Source organism: Anolis carolinensis, unplaced genomic scaffold (assembly GCF_035594765.1).
Source record: "Anolis carolinensis isolate JA03-04 unplaced genomic scaffold, rAnoCar3.1.pri scaffold_9, whole genome shotgun sequence".
NCBI classification, from domain to species: Eukaryota; Metazoa; Chordata; class Lepidosauria; order Squamata; family Dactyloidae; genus Anolis; species Anolis carolinensis.
The window spans coordinates 16,126,702-16,145,084 of record NW_026943820.1 but is presented as its reverse complement, the minus strand read 5'-3'; the positions used below and the strand labels follow the sequence as shown (position 1 = coordinate 16,145,084).

At 39.2% G+C, this 18,383-nt stretch overlaps 1 protein-coding gene and 1 long non-coding RNA gene across 9 annotated transcripts in view; one reads left to right on the top strand and one right to left on the bottom strand.

The window, feature by feature from the left end:
- Window positions 1-18,383, bottom strand: part of znf536 (zinc finger protein 536) — a 486,877-nt gene that overhangs the window by 3,892 nt on the left and 464,602 nt on the right. The gene's annotated exons all lie outside the window — the stretch shown is intronic.
- LOC134293645 (uncharacterized) overlaps window positions 1-18,383 on the top strand; it is a 55,106-nt gene that overhangs the window by 840 nt on the left and 35,883 nt on the right. The window contains exon 2 of the long non-coding RNA XR_010000589.1: window positions 17,889-17,995. This is a non-coding gene — a long non-coding RNA (uncharacterized LOC134293645). The remainder of the gene's footprint in view (window positions 1-17,888; window positions 17,996-18,383) is intronic.

The window sequence follows — 18,383 nt, the reverse complement described above, 5'->3', positions numbered from 1 at the left end:
TATGGCCGACCAAGGGAATTTATCCACCCCGTTACAATTTCTAGGCTGCTGCCATTCCTTCCCTTCATGAAGCCCCAAAGAAGGGATGGAGAGGGGGGGGAGAGGGGAAAAGAAGGTGAGAGGAAAGAAAGAAAGAAAGAAAGAAAGAAAGAAAGAAAGAAAGAAAGAAAGAAAGAAAAAGAAAGAAAGAAAGAAAGAAAGAAAGAAAGAAAGAAAGAAAGAAAGAAAGAAAGAAAGAAAGAAAGGGAGGGGAGAGGGAGGTTGGGAAGGGAGGAAGAAATACTTGAATAAATCTTGACAAAAACAACAACAATCCTAATTAACTTGAATATCTCATCATCCAAAAGCAAACCCACACTTCCCATTGAAATACTAATATAGTTAGTATTGGTTGGTTCAAATGTTTCTTCATTTCAAATATATTTTTGAGTGTGTGTGTGTGAGGGTGGGTTGTACTACAAAGAATATATGTGCAGTTGCATAGGAATTCATCGCTTTTTTCCCCGAAACTATAGTCTCTTCCCCTAACTGTCTGAGGGACGATGAACCGGCCTTCTTAAAAAGTCTGAGGACCCCAGGCTGGTCTAAGGCCTGTGGAGAATGCAAAATAATGTCCAAAGCGCAGATACAGTTACTACTGCTTCTTCCAGTGACAGCAAATACAGAAAAAAATGTAGGTGGAGAGCGAGAGAGAAAGTAATATAGATTGATGATTGTCCCCAATCCTGGAAAACTATTGGATATTTCCTCCCCCGTCCCCTGTATAGTCTGCTTGCATTGTGTCCTCTACTTTTTGTATGGGTTATATTATTGTTCCCGAATATTATGATTCTGAGCCACCCTAAAACTTCATGATATCTCTGGCTTGGGAGGTTATGTTTCAGCAATCACATTTCAATTTCAATCTATTCTGGGAAGTTGTTGATGTGCTTTACTGGAATTTTATGAGCTTTGTCTCTCAAATTAACTTAAACTGGGGCCATCTGAGGTCAAATGCATTTAGCTTACTTTAATTTGCTGAAATAAATGAATAAATAAAATGTGCCTGACCATCTACATAAAAAGCCAAGGCTTTCGGAAGACACAGTCTATTAAGCCGATATGACAAAGTTGGCTCCTTTTTTCCATTTGCAGTGCAGGCACACATACATGTGCATACACACAACAAACACGTAGGCTATAGAATAATTACCCAAGTGACTTTGTGCACATGATCCAAATGTGTTTATGCAAAACCATCACTATCTTTTCAAAGAATTAAACATATTTATTTCTAACACTGCTCATCATTTGCCTCTTAGAGTTGAAAGGAAGGGATACAACCTTTGCTAGCTAAATGCCTATCTGATATCTAACACGCACCCACAAATTGCTGTTGACCCTCTGTCCGAGATCAAATATGTCTCCCATAGGAACAGAGGGGATGCATTTGGCCCCTATCAATTTTACATGTGCCCACTCATAAATCTGTTCTTTTCCAAATGAATCTGCAATTTGTAATGCTTAAAATTAAAAATTTAAATTATTTCGTTGTAATTCTTTTATGAAATTGTTGTGTGTGTGTCTCTCAGTTATTTCCAACTCACGATGGCACTAAGGCATCTGCACCACAGGGTCTTCTTGGCAAGATTTGTTCAGAGAAGGGTTGCATCGTCTTCCTGTGAGGTTGTGACCTACCCAAGGTGACCAAGTGAGTTTCCCAAACCCAGCTCCTGGAGTCCAAAGTCCAACATCCAAATCACTACAGCATACTGTCTCTCTTTTGAAAAATATACTTTTGAATTTTACTCTAAAGCACATTTTCATACACACACTGTCCTTAAAAAATGTACTTGTGTAGTCATTTTAACCTAATACATCATTCTAATGTGTATTTTGGTATTTTTTGTGCCAAGAGTATTTTTACAAACTTCAGCGAAACATCAACAGGAAGGGCGATTGTGTGAATCAGATCAGTGCCATAAAAATTGGGATTAAATTAAATATTCAAGAAGATCTCATCTTTTTCAGTTAGAAGTTAAGATTAAGAAGGAAGAAGGAAGGAAGACTAAACCTAATTACTTGAATTTAATGCTCACCTTTTTGGCTAAATTGCCTTGTCAAAATGAGGGGTGCACATTAGATTCATATAATATGGCCATCTTATTGTTGAGCCAAAGCAAAAAGGGAAGCTGCTTCAGAAGCTCCACCTGGAGCTCCTCTTTGAGGAACCTCATCTCTAACTTAATTTGTTGTCAAAGGCTTTCATGGCCGGGATCACAGGGTTGTTGTATGTTTTCCGGGCTGTATGGCCATGTTCCAGAAGTATTCTCTCCTGACGTTTCGCCCACATCTATGGCAGGCATCCTCAGAGGTTGTGAGGCATGGAGAAACTAGGCAAGGAAGGTTAATATATATCTGTGGGAAGTCCAGGGTGAGAGAAGAGTTCTTTGTCAGTTGGAATGTTGCGTGAATGTTGTAGTTAATCACTCCAGTTAGCATTGGAAAAGTTTATCTCTTGCCTGGGGGGCATCCTTTGTTCAGAGTCATTAGTCATCCCTGGAGCTCCTCTGCCCTCAGAGTATTGCTTCCCATCTACTGTTCTGATTTTTGAGTTTTTTAATACTGGTAACCAGATTGTGTTCATTTTCATGGTTTCCTCCTTTCTGTTGAAGTTGTCCACATGCTTGTGAATTTCAATGGCTTCTCTGTGTAGTCTGACATGATAGTTGTTGGAGTGGTCAAGCATTTCTGTGTTCTCAAATAATATACTGTGTCCAGGTTGGTTCATCAAGTGCTCTGCTATGGCTGATTTCTCTGGTTCAGTTAGTCTGCAGTGTCTTTCATGTTCTTTGATTCATGTTTGGGCACTGCGTTTGGTGGTCTGTATGTAGATTTGTCCACAGCTGCATGGTATACGGTAGACTCCTGCAGAGGAGAGAGGATCCCTCTGGGCTGTGCTTCTTCATCAGTTTGCCTATGCGGTAAGAACACCTTTCCTCTGGGTGGATCTTTGTCTTGACTCTCCTGGCTTGTTCTTGGCCTTGCAGCTCTTCTGATGTCTGTGGTGGAGTCTCCATTGGCCTGTAGAGCTCAGTTTAGGTAGTTTAGTTCACCTTGGAGGAGGTAAGGTTCACAGATTCTTTGTGCACGGTCTGTCAGGGTTTTGATTGTGCTTCTTTTTTGACTTGGGTGATGGTTGGAGTTTTTATGAAGGCATCTATCTGTGTGTGTAGGTTTTCTGTAGACTGTGTGACCCAATTGTTGATTGGGTTTGCAGATGACCAGAACATCTAGAAATGGCAGTTTTCCTTCCTTTTCTTTTTCCATGGTGAATTGGATGTTTGGGTGGATGCTATTGAGGTGGTCCAGGAACTTGCTGAGTTCCTCTTCCCCATGCCTCCAATTGGTGAAGGCGTCATCTACAAATCTGAACCATACAGTTGGCTTTTTTGGCGCTGTTTCTAGGGCTTGTTTTTCAAAGTGTTCCATATAGAAATTTGCTACTACTTGGCTGAATACTTCAGTAATTCTACTTCTAGAATACTTCTAGAACATGGCCAGACAGCCCGGAAAACATACAACAACCCTCTAACTTAATTGTTATAGCTCAATGCTATGGTGTCTTGGGATTTGTAGTGTGGTGATGGATCTCTGCCTTCTTTGGTAGAGAAGGCTCAAGACCTTATAAAATTACAGCCACCATGATGCCATAGCACTGAACCAAGGAAGTCAAAGTGGGTTCATTCTGCACCATAGATGCACCCAAAGTTTTTTTCCCCCCGTTGATGGATGCTTTGGTGCTCCAACACTTTTGTTTTTAAAGAAGGAGTTCTAAGCAGGCAGCAACTTTAATGGCCAAATGACAAAGAGCACACTTTTTCCACTGCGCATTACATTTGGCAGCAAATACTTTTCTGATTTCAGGTTTTTGAAAACCGAGGTGCCTGTTAGATTTGATGGTGCATTAGGCTTGAGCAAATATGGTGCTTAGATGTAAGTTTTCAAACCCAGGGGAAGGGCACTGGATCACACAGAGAAAGAAATTATAAACAGGAGGCAGGTACTATTCTGGAATTTTCAGCAGAAGGATTTTAAGAGCTGTTAATGGAGAAATTGCACTTTGGAGTCGCAAGCTGAATCTGCATATTACCTTGTTGGCTTATATAATCTATGCTATAATGTGCAAAGGGATTTTATCATCGCAACAATGAAGCCTCTGGCACCTATTGGCTCAGCGGAACGGATGCCATGGGATGTCCATGAACATTCTATTTACTGAAGGAACTTGTCCACAAGAGAATGTTCAGAGCAATTCAGCAAGTTGAAAAGAAAGTTAAGGTTGGCTGAGGGAATCTCTAACTGCGGGGTGCAATGGTTAGGAGAAAATGTTTGGAACCAGGTGTAGTTGTGGAAGAATACAAAGTTTAGTGGAAGTGGTCCCCAAAGCAAGGAGTTGGAAGCCCCGACAACACAAAGTGGAGGTTAAAAAGCAGGCACTGGACTTTTAAAAAAAACACAAAAAGATGTAGGTTGGGGTAGGCAAAATATCTTATCTTGAGGGTGCAATTTTTCAGATTTAGGAATGGATTTTTTGGGAAGAGAAAAATATTAACAGATAAGCACACATATATAGTGGAACTTTTATCTTTCAAAAATGCATGACCAAGGTTGCATTGTTATTGTACAAACAGGTTCATGATATGAAGTATATCCACTGTATTACGCAGAGTTTACAAGTAGACTTACTATTGGAAGAAACGTCTGTAAAGCAACTTTCCAAGAATTGCTAACCTAGCATTGTGCTATCCTTGTTTTGCAAAGACCTTCACACCAGTTTAAGTATCTGGATTTCCCAAAGATATTTGCAAAATACCTGAAAGTCAACTGCAACTAGTAGAACATTGTCTAGAATTAACAGTGCAAGCAAAGAGCCTCTATGGCAATGTGGTTGACATTCTGAGGCCCCATCGACACTGCCATAGAAAGCAGTTTCAGAATGCAGTTCAACTCTGTTGGACTACATTACATGGCAATTACGACTCATATAATCCAGTTCAATGCAGGAAACTGCATCATATGGCAATGTAGATGGAGCCGGAGAGTCCAGAGTACAAATTCCTGGTCAGCCATAGAAATCCACTGGGTAACATTGAGCAAGTCATTCACAGTGTTTGGGAAGGAAATGACAAACCCCTTTTTATAAAATGTTGTCATATATTAGAGTTGCCTTGAAGGTACTTCACTATTAGGCTTGTGCAATTCGGCTGGAGAGCAATCCGTTTTCGATATCCGAATTTCATTGGGCTCCCAGATCAGTGTTTGGGAGCCTCGCGAAAATCGGCTAATGGAAATATCTGTTTTTGGCTAGGAAACTGAATGATTTGTGAAGATCTGGCCAATTGGTGGCAATGGGCAACTTGCAAGGCTTTTCTTTCCATTCCTGGGATCTTTTCCTTTCAAGGGAATCTGGGTTTGAGCAACGGGGTTAAGGAAGCACCCTTCCCAAAACTCTTTCCTTTCCATCTGAACAAGCAAACCAAGCCAGATTGGCCAAAGAGAACTGACCAAACAGAATTTGTGCACAAGCCTATTCACAATTACCACCACAAACAACCACATACTCCATGCATTTCTGCCAATAAATGCTGACCATCTGTCAGCATTTCCAACTAATTTTCCTTACATTTCCAGCATATTGCCACTCTTGGTCTTCTCCTATGGCTGTTTCATAGCCGCACACCATACATCCATAGCATTTTATGATTCATACATTACAGATGGGTTTTATCTTTACTATCATACCTTAGAACACTGTTATCACATACTGACAGAGAAGGGCTTATAATCAAACAGAAAAATCTATTTTCCATGTGTCGTGATGCCAGTGACAGCTACCAAGGATATTAGCCTAATCAAGAGCTGTAATCATTAAAGCATTAACAGCCATTCATTATTCAATTTACTAAAATAATTTTTAAGAAGGATCAAATGAGAGTGAGCTAAATAACACTTAATTACACCCCACAAATGCTTTCCCCACTTAGTATCATACTCCAGCTAAAAAAGTTTGAACAGTAATATCTGCACAAACATATTACAGATTCAATCGCATTGAACAAGCAGGAGCACATGAATAGTACCTAAAGTGGCTTCACTTCTCCACTGTGCTGTTTTTCTATTGCTAACTTTTGGGGGCCATCAAAATTTCACATCACTGTCATGTGAAAAGTTAAGTACACAATAAGTTAATTTGTATTGTCACTGTGCAGTACAACGGCAGTAAAGAGCACATCAATTTTTAATCCAGCATGAATAATATATAAATATCTATACACAGTGAGGGTCAAAAAGTGTAAGAGCAAAAGAAGTGGTGTGTTGTTTACAGCAGCAGCCATACAAAAAAATAAATAATAAATAATAATAATCCTGGAGATCACTTTTACAGAAGATAACAATGCTTGCAATTTGCTTGTAACTAGGGGGCAAAGCCAAGTCCACGTTTCTCTTGGGTCGCATCGTCCATTAATTATGGCTCAAAACTGGTTGTGGGCAGTGAGATCTTAAAATAACCAGGCCTAGATAAGCAGGCAAGTAATTTATACCATTTTTATCAGATGGTAGTTGGGAGGATTTGAGGCTGCGGGCTCACTCTTTTCAAGTCATAGATCACACACACACATACTAGTTTGGATGTGTCTTACAAAATATAATAATGTGAAAGTCATTTTAAGAAAATACTTTCCCATAGTTGAGAAGACAAATACTGCTGTGTGACTGTTCCAGAAAGCAAAAATATCAGTGAAGTAAGGCATTGGTAACTGACAGTCCATGGGCAGAAGAAAGCTTCAAAAAGTCAGGCAAAGAAGTCCTTTTGAGCACAATTCATAGGGCTGGTTTTTACTGATAAAATCCTATAACATTTTGTAACACAATTTTTGTTCCTGGATTATAAATGTCATTTCAAATTGGTTCTATCATAAAAACATAGGAAAAGTTTATTAAATTGCAAAAACGTTGTTTTTATGGGGGGACATCCTGCAGCACGTTTTCCTCTAGTTTGTCAATGATATTATCTCCTAGACCAGGGGTCCCCAAACTAAGGCCCGGGGGCCAGATGAGGCCCATCGAAGCTATTTATCTGGCCCCCACAGCACAAGGGCAGAAGGGGATTGGGCTAAATGACCCAAGGGGTCTCTTCTTCTCTTACAACCATTATTATTATTATTATTATTATTATTATTATTATTATTATTATTATTATTATTATTATTATTATTATTAAACATTGAGGCTGGGTGGCCATCTGTCAGGGATGCTTTGCTTGTGCTTTTGGCACACAAAGGCAGAAGGGGATTGGACTCAATGGCCCAAAGGGTGTCTTCCAACCCTCTTTGTTGTTGTTGTTGTTGTTGTTGTTGTTGTTGTTGTTGTTGTTATTGCTCGGTGGCCAACTATAGTCCGGCCCTCCAACGGTCCGAAGGATCGTGAACCGGCCTCCTGTTTAAAAAGTTTGGGGACCCCTGTCCTAGACTCTCAATTCATTCAACCTAATTTGTGGCAGACACAAAAATGAAGTTTCTGAAGTAGAACAACTACTTTCAGAGCAAATACCACACAGTTCAACAGGAATGACACTTTGAAACTAAGATAATTTTTTCAAATTTTGTTACATAGTGTAATGCTCAAGTCCAGACTATATCTGCACACTCAGATCTTTCCACAGAAGCCTGTTCGAATCTTAGAGCCTGAACAACTAAAATGTATCAAACTACTATAATACTGTCATCTGGAGCAGAGTCTTTGGTCACAGAGTACCATCCCTATAGGACAAATTGCAAGGTTCTTTGGAGAAATAATGTTGGAATTGGTGCGAAATCAAAATTATTTTCTATGGCTTTTGCAAAGCTTCATGGAATACCATCTTGGAATCTTTATTTCTGATATTACTGAAACTTTTTTGTGTTAGTTTAGGTCCTGCTAAGTCGAACTAACCAGAGATATTATTGTCTGGAATAGTGGGATTTAACTGGCAACAGGAATGAAGACTATCTCTTGGTCAAAAAGAAGAGAGAAGGGCAATTTTTCCATCTTCTGAAGAACTGTTCCTTCTTTCGTCTTAATGTTCCTCAGTTAATTTAGCCTTTGAGAGAGAAAAAGCTTTGTTTTGTTTTCTTTCAAATTCATGATCTGATATGTTGGTTTGCGACACAGTGTGTCAGCTTGCATCAATCACATCACATCACATTAAGTTTCATGAGATGGTATGCCTGAACGCAGAGTCCAAGGAAGAGCATCAAACAGAATAGGTTCTGAAATTCTGAGGGTATTTTCAGATCTCAAAAGCTACTTTCATGATGATTATCAGGTTGACATGGCTTATGGCTGAAGCTATTTTTTATTATTTTAGTACAATTCATTAGTAGATTTCTAGGGATTGAATGGTTTTCTAATGGAGGCTGGTTCTACACTGACAAATCATACCATCTGCATTATATTGTTCATTTAGAATGCTATAATGCAGCTCAAAGCAGCTAATCTGCATTCTGTGAGTCTACACTGACCATATAGCTCAGTTTCAAACTGCATTATATGACAGTGTAGACGGGGCAAAAATTGTATGATTCTGCACTGACTAATACTATATAATGCAGTTCAAATGGCATTACTTGGCAGTGTAGAACCAGCCTAAATTTTTACAGAGGACAGTTTGAGATCACAGTACAACATTAAACAAAGCAATACAACAATATAAATATGTATTAGTTTCCAGTACAAATGCATGGGATTGTATTGATTTGTTCAATGCTGTATTATGATTTCAAATTTCCCCCTGTAAAGATTTAGTTGGGAAATCATTAAATCTCTAGAAACCTACCAATAAAATCCTATGGAATTCTGTGGGGCATATTCCATTTTAACTTACATAATCCAGTAATTAGATACATGCAGTCTTTCCAAGAAAGTGCTTTCCCATCATTGTGGGGAAATGTTTGGGGGTTTTTTTTGGGGGGGGGGGTGGTCTCTGCCTGTAATATTAGCATAACCTCAAACATTTCACAGATGGAAACATGAGTCACATCAGACTGTGGTCAAGATTGCAGCAGTCTGCTTTTGCCGCAGTCTTCTGGGAAGGACATGATTTCACCCCATCCTTTCTTTGCTCTCCTTTCAAAAAAAAATTGACTGTAAACTACTTTAGCATTTCAATTCATTTTGGACCAATAGAAAGAGCCAAAGACAAAGGGGCATTTTCAAAACAGCTGGAAAAGTGGCTAACTGGGACCATTCATGCCAAATTGGGACAATTGTATGTATATATGAATGCATTTTCTTCTTACAGAACAAAACATAAAAGTTGTACACAAAGAGTTTGCAATCATGGCTAATACTTGCCTAAGGATCAAAAGCTGATCTCCTGTAATCCATATCCCTTTAATAGTTACTATTTTACTGGCATCCATGAACAACCAGTATTGTTAAAAGGCTATCATAGAAAGCACACATAGAAGAAAGGGTGGTCTATAAATAAAGCATTTATTATTATTTATTATAAGATAAGGTAAAGATAATCAGCATTAAATATGTTTATTTGCATGGTCAAGGTAAATTAATTGTGCCCTTCTATGAATGTTTGACCTGTGTCCAAATCCCATATAGACTACCATTAAGAAACATCCAGTTTTTGTGATCTAAAAAGCCACATATGTAGGGGTTTGTTCGGAATGTTAGAAAAGACCATTAGAATAGTCATATGACTGAGATGAGGAATTAATTCCAGATTGTTACGGGTGTACTAATAGCAGCAAATTCATGGCTGTCTCCCAAAACAGCAACAAACGGTAATTTCAAAGAAAAATGCCAATAGAGTATTACTCCAAAGCCTTCTGCTCTTTCTACTATGCTGTATTTTATTGTTCGGAATATTTGTAGGGATGTTGTTTATACCCAGATGCAAGCAGAAAATGTATCAACACACACACAAATTCACATTGTCTAATGCAAAAAAATGAGAGAGACCCAAGAAAGATAGATAATTTACTAATGAACATTAAAAGTCATAAAAGAGGCTATAAATTAAGCCCCAAGAGTGAGATATTCCTCTTAAACACAAAAGTTAAAGCTATGGATCTGCCCACAGATTGAAAATCTGCTTTGTCCAAGAAATTTTACTAACATTACCAAAATTATTTGGACTAAGCTCGAATTTGTTTTGATATCACTTTCCACTGCTCCTTGAAAGTACCACATATTGTATACTGGTATATAAGGGGTGTGTGTGTGTGTGTGTGTGTGTGTGTGTGTGTGTGTGTGTGTGTGTGTATATATATATATATATATATATATATATATATATATATATATGTATTCCAAAAGACCAACTCAGGGCTGTCAAACTCATTTCACCAAAGGCCACATCAGCCTTATGGTTGTCCTCAAAGGGCCATTGGATCCATAGACAGAGAATCTGTGGATACAAAGAGCCAACTATGTATATTTTTTACATACTCTTTAGTTTTTACCCAGTGTAGGTCCCCAGATGTTATTGAGTGATAACTCCCATTACTTTGGATTATCCACTATACAGACAGGGTATAATAGGAATTGCACCTAACAGCATTTGTGGCGCTGAGGCTAGGGAAAGGTTTAAGAATATTTTAAAGTCTGGTGGCACAGTGTGTTAAAGCGCTGAGCTGCTGAACTTGCGGACCAAAAGGTCCCAGGTTCAAATCCCAGGAGCGGAATGAGCACCCGCAGTTAGCCCCAGCTCCTGCCAACCTAGCAGTTCAAAAACATGCAAATGTGAGTAGATCAATAGGTACCACTCCAGCGGGAAGTTAACGGCGCTCCATGCAGTCATGCCAGCCACATGACCTTGGGGGTGTCTATGGACAACACCGGCTCTTTGGCTTAGAAATGGAGATGAGCACCATTCCCCAGAGTCGGTCACGACTGGACTTAATGTCAGGGGAAACCTTTACCTTAAAGTCATCATATCCATAAGCCTTGTATCTCAATCCAAACCCCACTCTCCTGACTAAACAGAACAAACTGCAGCTTTCCAGATGTGCCACATAAAATGACATGGCAGGCCAGGCCTTGAGTTTGAGATATGTGGACTAAGGACCTTATCACATGTGGGGCTTGCCGAGTGCCAACAGATGATGCTGGCTTGGTCCTGCTCCACTGATTCTCCAAAGTGGCGAGGAAGCATTGCAAGACACTTCCTCCTCAATGACACATGATAAGTCGCGTTTTGGATACTTCCGATGGAGCTACCTGAATTTTTCTCTCCTTTCCCCCATCTGATGGGGAAGGAGGAAGGGTGCACGAGGTGCCACAAGGCACCTCACGCACCTACCGTTTCGCCGGCAATTGCTGGTGAAACAGTGAGGTCCTAAGTTCTTGTCTTAGTCCATTCCATGAAAACATAAAAAAACTCTAACCCCCCCCCCCCCCAAACTCCCCACAGCATTAGTGGCTCTTGGGACAGGGAGATGAGAAGGACTTGGAGAAGTGGGAAGAGGCCCCTTTCCCTTCTGCTCATCATCATCATCACCAGCAGCATGGAAGACAATCATACTTGGACATGAGTGATCACCTGTGAAACATCACCAGCGGTAAAGTCCTTCTCCCCTCTATCTCAGGTAGATATGCTACACTTAACCCAGTTTAACAAACATTTGACCTATTTCAGGAGTGGAATTGAAAGGGAAGACCACTTCAACATGTGCCTTTGGCCCCTCAAACTCCCACTCATCCGTTTTTCCACCTTCCGTTTCCAGTCTCAGATGTGCCTATGCAGCTTAGAAAGGGAGCCAAGGTGGGACACAGATTCATAACTGAAATGCTGAGAGCTCTTTAGGGAACTGCTCCCATTTTCAAAATATGGGACCACAAAATAAAATGTGTGTGTGTGTGTGTGTGTGTATGTGTGTGTGTGTGTGTGTGTGTATGTGTGTGTGTGTGTGTGTGTGTGTGTGTGTGTATATATATATATATATATATATATATATATATATATATATATACACACACACATATATATATATATGCATGCTGGTGACTATTGCTGTGCTTTTGCATTTCAATTTCCCTTCTCTCCCTGCAGTGAACTCCTGGCATATTTTTACTGTCCTTCACTCACATTCCAAAATAGTGTATGCATTACCCAATAGACTGGAATGGTCCTAAAGCAGCCATTCGGACTTGGAACGTAATAATATGGACGGGGGAAAATGCTGAATAAATGCATTTGTCCAAGAAACAATAATAGCTCTGATGAAGCCATTCTGCTTTATGAGTCTCGCAATATACATTTTGGAAGAAGGCAGGGGAGGGAATCCTCAATTGCTGGGCCAATTGCCATGGCTCCAGTCAACTTCTCGCCCATAATAAAAGTTCTCAAAAACTTTCTAGACAAGCTTTCATCCAAAAAAAGGGAACTGCTTAAAAGTGCTGTTAAGCAATATTCCACACAATGTAATTGTCCCAATTAGCCTAATACCTTTTTTTGGCCACCCTGCAGCCCAGTGTCATAGGGGGGAAATAAAATTAGGGTCTTGCCACTTAATAAGAACTCCACCTCCTGAAATAAACTATTTCTTAAGTCACCAGATTTCTAGCACTGCATTAACTTAAAACATCAGCCAAGCATTTAGAAGCAGTATTGAGGCATCCAAAGAAAGGAGGGAATTTTCCAAGAAACGTGAACACGGTAAATATTAGAGTTTTAGGTATGGATTATTTTAATTATTTTCAGTGGCTCAGAAAAATTAATCTTACATCATAACAGATTTTATATATGAAGACAAGATTATGGTCTTGTCCAGACATAGTCATTAAAATGGTGTGGCAGTGGGGAAGGAGGAAGGAAGTTCTTGGACGAAAGGAAATAATTGAAACATTCAAGGGAGGATGCTCCTTTACAACTTCTTTAAAACTATGAATAAAACTAGAGAGAGTAGTGGCAGAATCATGGAATCATAGATGGAAGAGACGCCAAAGTCCATCCAGGCCAACCTCCTGCTTTGCAAACATTTTTCAATTTTTTTGAGATAAAAACCTATTGCTTCCATAGGTCTTACGTCTAGGCTTACAAAGTTCATAAAGACGAGCACAATATAAGAAATACAGAACAAAGCCCTTTGGTAACAGAATGAGAGTAGGCTGTTTGATGCAACAGTAACCAACTCTCAGAGAGAAAATGACCATATATATATATATATATATATATATATATATATATATATATCACTCACCATCTTCCTGCATATTATGTATACTTTTAAGTCATTAATCAAATGACTCACTGAACCTTGGAGGAAATATCGCTAATTTTAAAGTTTTTTATAAAAAAAAACACATCCCGTGAAATATATGTATTGATGAGTCATAGAATATATATATGAATTATTGCGGTATGAGGCAATGCTAAAAGACAGAAGGGCTTTCAAGTTGAGTAATCGAAGTTCCAGAAATATCTAGATGTAATTACATCTGAGACAAATGTAGGTTGCACAATACCTAGAGAGCCAAATATTTTCTGCTGCTTAGAGCAGAACTCCACAATATTCTTACCATGGTAGGCATAAGACAGTTACAGGAAAGTTATGTATGGTGATAACGCTGACTTTGGGAGCATGAATGTTTTCACCTGAAAAAATCCACTCCTTTAGACCATCCTTTCAATTTGGAGTAGAAATGAGTCACATCTAGGTCACAAATGATAACCCCAAAATGCTTGGAGAGATTTGGTGCATGAATACGAAGGGAAGAGGAAATCCCTCTGAAATTATCTGCATTAAGGTGTGGGAATATTGGATAAATGTTGTAAAATTCTCATGTTTTAAGCCAATTGCTTTAAAGCAACTGATCTTTTAAAGCTCAGCATCCATTCCTTTCCTTCTGAGCCACCTTGATGTATAATCTTCTTAGCCTATTTGTTCTGGGCTGCAGAATAACTGGCATTCTGGCTGCCATGGATATGGGTAGGGTTGCTAGGTTGGATCCAGCATGTGGGTTCTGTAACTTCCTTCCTAAACAGATCATGGTAACGCTTCATCAAGTTGAACCAAGGGGTCTGTGCTGACCTCCTTCACCTTCCAAACTCCAGCTGTCAGTAGTATCCATGCCAATAAAGGCTGGGACTGAGGGTATGGCTGGGACTAAAAGGTGGAAGACCAAGGAGGAGAGGTAACTTTGACTGGCCTGTTCCATGATGTTTTTAGGATGAAAGCAGGTTTTAGGGGTCTTTTTCCACTTGTGTGGGAGAATGAGCAAGAAGGATTGCATATATGCCTGTGTAAAATAATGGATTTCAGTCTGTCTCTTAGAAGAGTAATATCCTATTTAAATTAACAATGCAGTTATGCACATACCTACTCAGAAGTAACCCCCAGCTATACATTCTGATATCACTTGGCCAGTGTCCTAGTTTTCATCTGTGAAATCTTGGAAGGAAATCTGGGGACAGCTTGTAGTAAATATTATTATTGACACAAAGACATAATATGACACAGCAAGTGAGATATATATGCTGGATTTCATATTATTATTATTATTATTATTATTATTATTATTATTATTATTATTAGGTAAAGGTTTTTCCCTGACATTAAGTCCAGTAGTGTCTGACTCTGGGGGTTGGTGCTCATCTCCATTTCTAAGCCAAAGAGCCGGCGTTGCCCGTAGACACCTCCAAGGTCATGTGGCTGGCATGACTGCATGGAGCGCCGTTACCTTTCTGCCGGAGCAGTACCTATTGATCTACTCACATTTGCATGTTTTCGAACTGCTAGGTTGGCAGAAGCTGAGGCTAACAGAGGGCGCACTCCGCTCTCCGGATTTGAACCTGCAACATTTTGGTCCGCAAGTTCAGCAGCTCAGTGCTTTAACACGCTGTGGCATCGGGGGCTCCGATATTATTATTATTATTATTATTATTATTATTATTATTATTATTTTATGACACAGCAAACAAGATAGATATGCTGGATTTCGTATCACAAAATCCCAAGTCGAACACTTCCCAAGCGTTTAGGACTGTGTGATGTATTTTTGGATGATGCGCACAGATCCTAGTAGGGTGGCCTTTTGCAGTTGGCAGATTGTAATTTTGTCAATGTCTATTGTTTCCAAATGCCGGCTGAGATCTTTTGACACGGCACCCAGTGTGCCCATCACCACCGGAACCACCTGCACTGGTTTCTGCCAGAGTTTTTGAAGTTCAATCTTAAGGTCCTGATAGATTATTATTATTATTATTATTATTATTATTATTATTATTATTATTATTATTTACTTACTTTATGTATACACTGCCTTCCTCCCTGAAGGAACTCAAGGCGGCTAACAGTCACACTTTGATCAATTTGGAAGCTAAGCAGGGTCAATTATAGTTAGTACTTGAGTGATAAATCACCGATGAATACTAGGTGTTCTGGGTTATATTTCAGAAGAAGGAGATGACAAAACACCTCTGAGTACTCCTTGTCTAAGAAAATACCTATGAAATTCATGGGGCCACTCTCACACACTCACACACACACACGCACACATATTCAAAGAAGCCAAAAAGATCATGAAGTCACCCAAGTAAGGTGACCCTGTTCCTTGACTTTCATCGAATTTTAACCATCACATGCCTAAACATATTTTATTTCAGGGTTCCTAAAATATGTAATTTTCTGCTTTCACAGTGTCACTTAAAATAAATAGGCTCTTGCTTTTTAATCGGAGCTGCTGCTTTGTTATGAAAGTTAAGTAATTTAGATGGTATTTTGTCACATTATTGCTTGTCTTACCACCAAAGATGCTATAATCTTCAATGACAGTTGAGTAAGGTGCCTCAAAAGCTCCTTCTGCGCAATTTTTAAATGGCAATATTACACATAATTGAGGTATAATTCACTGCCCTGAGAAGAAGAAAGTTCTCTTTCTAAAGATCTTTACATAAAGACCATACATCTAGAGATGAGCACTCAAAAAAAACTCTCATTTTCAAAAATGCAATTTTATTACTTTGCATCTGAATGCATTGTTGCTATATTGAATTGATATTATTATCCCTTATTGTAGCACCCCAATTGTTATACCAATTGAATTGAACTGTAGAGGAATATAATTTATACATAATTATATGGGTGGGTAGGGTGCTTTTAAGAAATATATCGTAGAACTGCATATAAACTTCATTAGTGAATATTTTGGCCTTTGGGAACTGGAAAAGCATATTCTTAGGTAAGTTTTTGTGGCAATTGATTGCTTCTTTAAAAAAGTCCTGTCGTATTTCCTATATTTGGGCTGGAATGGTTAATTATTAGGCATCAGAATGGTCGAGTTGGAACCAATATTTATAGAAATCCACAAATATTGGAGGGGGGAAATTTAGAGGACAAAATCAACTGTATGTGGCTATAATTACAGGTGTGGCTGACATCTTCTACAAAAGTGATTCATACTTCAGCCTTTTGTGATTGATACCTTTCATTTCTTACTTACTATTTACTATCATTTCACTTTAGGAACCAATTTTCAGCTTCAGATGGTCCTAAAAAGTGTTTTAATTTGTATTCAGAACTGCAGTAATTCTACGGTAGATATATTTTCTTTCAGTAGAGACAGTTCATATGGGAGATGATATCATTAGACATTCCACATCCAGACCACCTTCGAGGTCAAAAAATCTAGGCTGCTGGATTTAGCTTAGAACAGAACTGGAATGTAGAGCAACTCTCTCAGAGTGACTACGGGTCATTCTACAGTGCCATTCAATGTGATGTAGAGTCGCATCAACCTGCGTACATCCACACAACACATAATGCAGCCCTGAACCTGTATGTCTCATGCCAGTTTGAGGCTGCATTTTATGCTTGTGCAAAACCACCCTAAGATATGGCTCGCCACAGTTTCGGTGAGTGTATTACAAGCATGTTTTTTTCAGGAAACAATTTCTGTAAACACACATCAATGCAGAACTGCCATCCTTGTACACAACTACTTTGTCCACAGTATATATAAATGTGGGCATTCTTGTTGGATGAAGAAAATTAAATTTCCCCCCAAAATATAAAATTACTCAGAACATAATCAAGAATGACTGCCTAAGCTCTCTTTGTATATTGAGAATATACAATGAATATATGGGAGATGGTGCCATCACATCAGTTCCCAACACCTACAGCAGAAGTGAGAAATGTATGCCACTCCAAATGTTATTAGTGAGTGGCTCCCATAATCTTGGTAAAAGGTAAAGGTTTTCCCCTGACGTTAAGTCTAGTCGTGATCGACTCTGGGGGTTGGTGCTCATCTCCATTTCTAAGCCGAAGAGCCAGCATTGTCCATAGACACTTCCAAGGTCATGTGGCCGGCATGACTGCATGGAGCGCCGTTAACTTCCCGCTGGAGCGGTACCTATTGATCTACTCACATTTGTATGTTTTCGAACTGCTAGGTTGGCAGGAGCTGGGGCTAACAGCGGGTGCTCATTCCGCTCCCAGCATTTGAACCTGGGACCTTTCGGTCTGCAAGTTCAGCAGCTCAGCGCTTTAACACACTTCGCCAACACCAGGGGCCCTCCCATAATCTAGAAATACTTATAATTCTGGACTAATTTTGTCCTTGAAGGAATTGATACTGTTAACAATTCCCCGTAAAAGTCTTCAAAAATGCCATTTTCAATGATTGGGTTCATTCTGTGCAAAATTCATGTGTGGAGTTGCGTTTTTTTCTTTTTTTTTCACAGAAAACTGTTTTGTGCAGGGAAAAATATTTTTGGACAAAAAATAACTGAGGAATATGTGTATTAGAAGGTCCAAACAGTAAAGTATTATAGTGCTTTAGCCTTGCAGGTACAGCACAAGTGAACTGGGTTTACAAAACATGTCTTTGTGGTTATGTCTTTGCAGTTAGAGTTCCTAATACATCCTTGGTGCTGAGCACACAAAGGCTACAGAAAGAAGGGACCCCTGCAGACTCCGAATAACAGTGACCTCAACTGTTCAAACTTGTTAAGGTATGGTGTGTATTTTATATTCAACAGTTGACTGATCTGAATCAGAACCACTCAAAAGGCAGAGTCCCATCAAGAAAGTAGTGATGGACAAACTTCACTTACAGTTTCTTCCACATTTTTGTTTTGGTAAATTCTGGTCGAAAACAAACTGAAATGAAATCCTCACATATCCATACAAAATATGGGCTACTGTGAGATGTAGCTGTTCAGTCTGCAGTTGACATATATTTTTAAAATAGTTCTCCTCATCCATATTAAAAATACTCTCAGTAAGATGAAAACATCAAATACTGGGAATATAACAAAGCGGAGGAACACATGGCCTGCCCCCAGTGTGTTATTGCTGTTGATAATGATGGTGACTGTGATTATGATGGTTTTGTTTTTT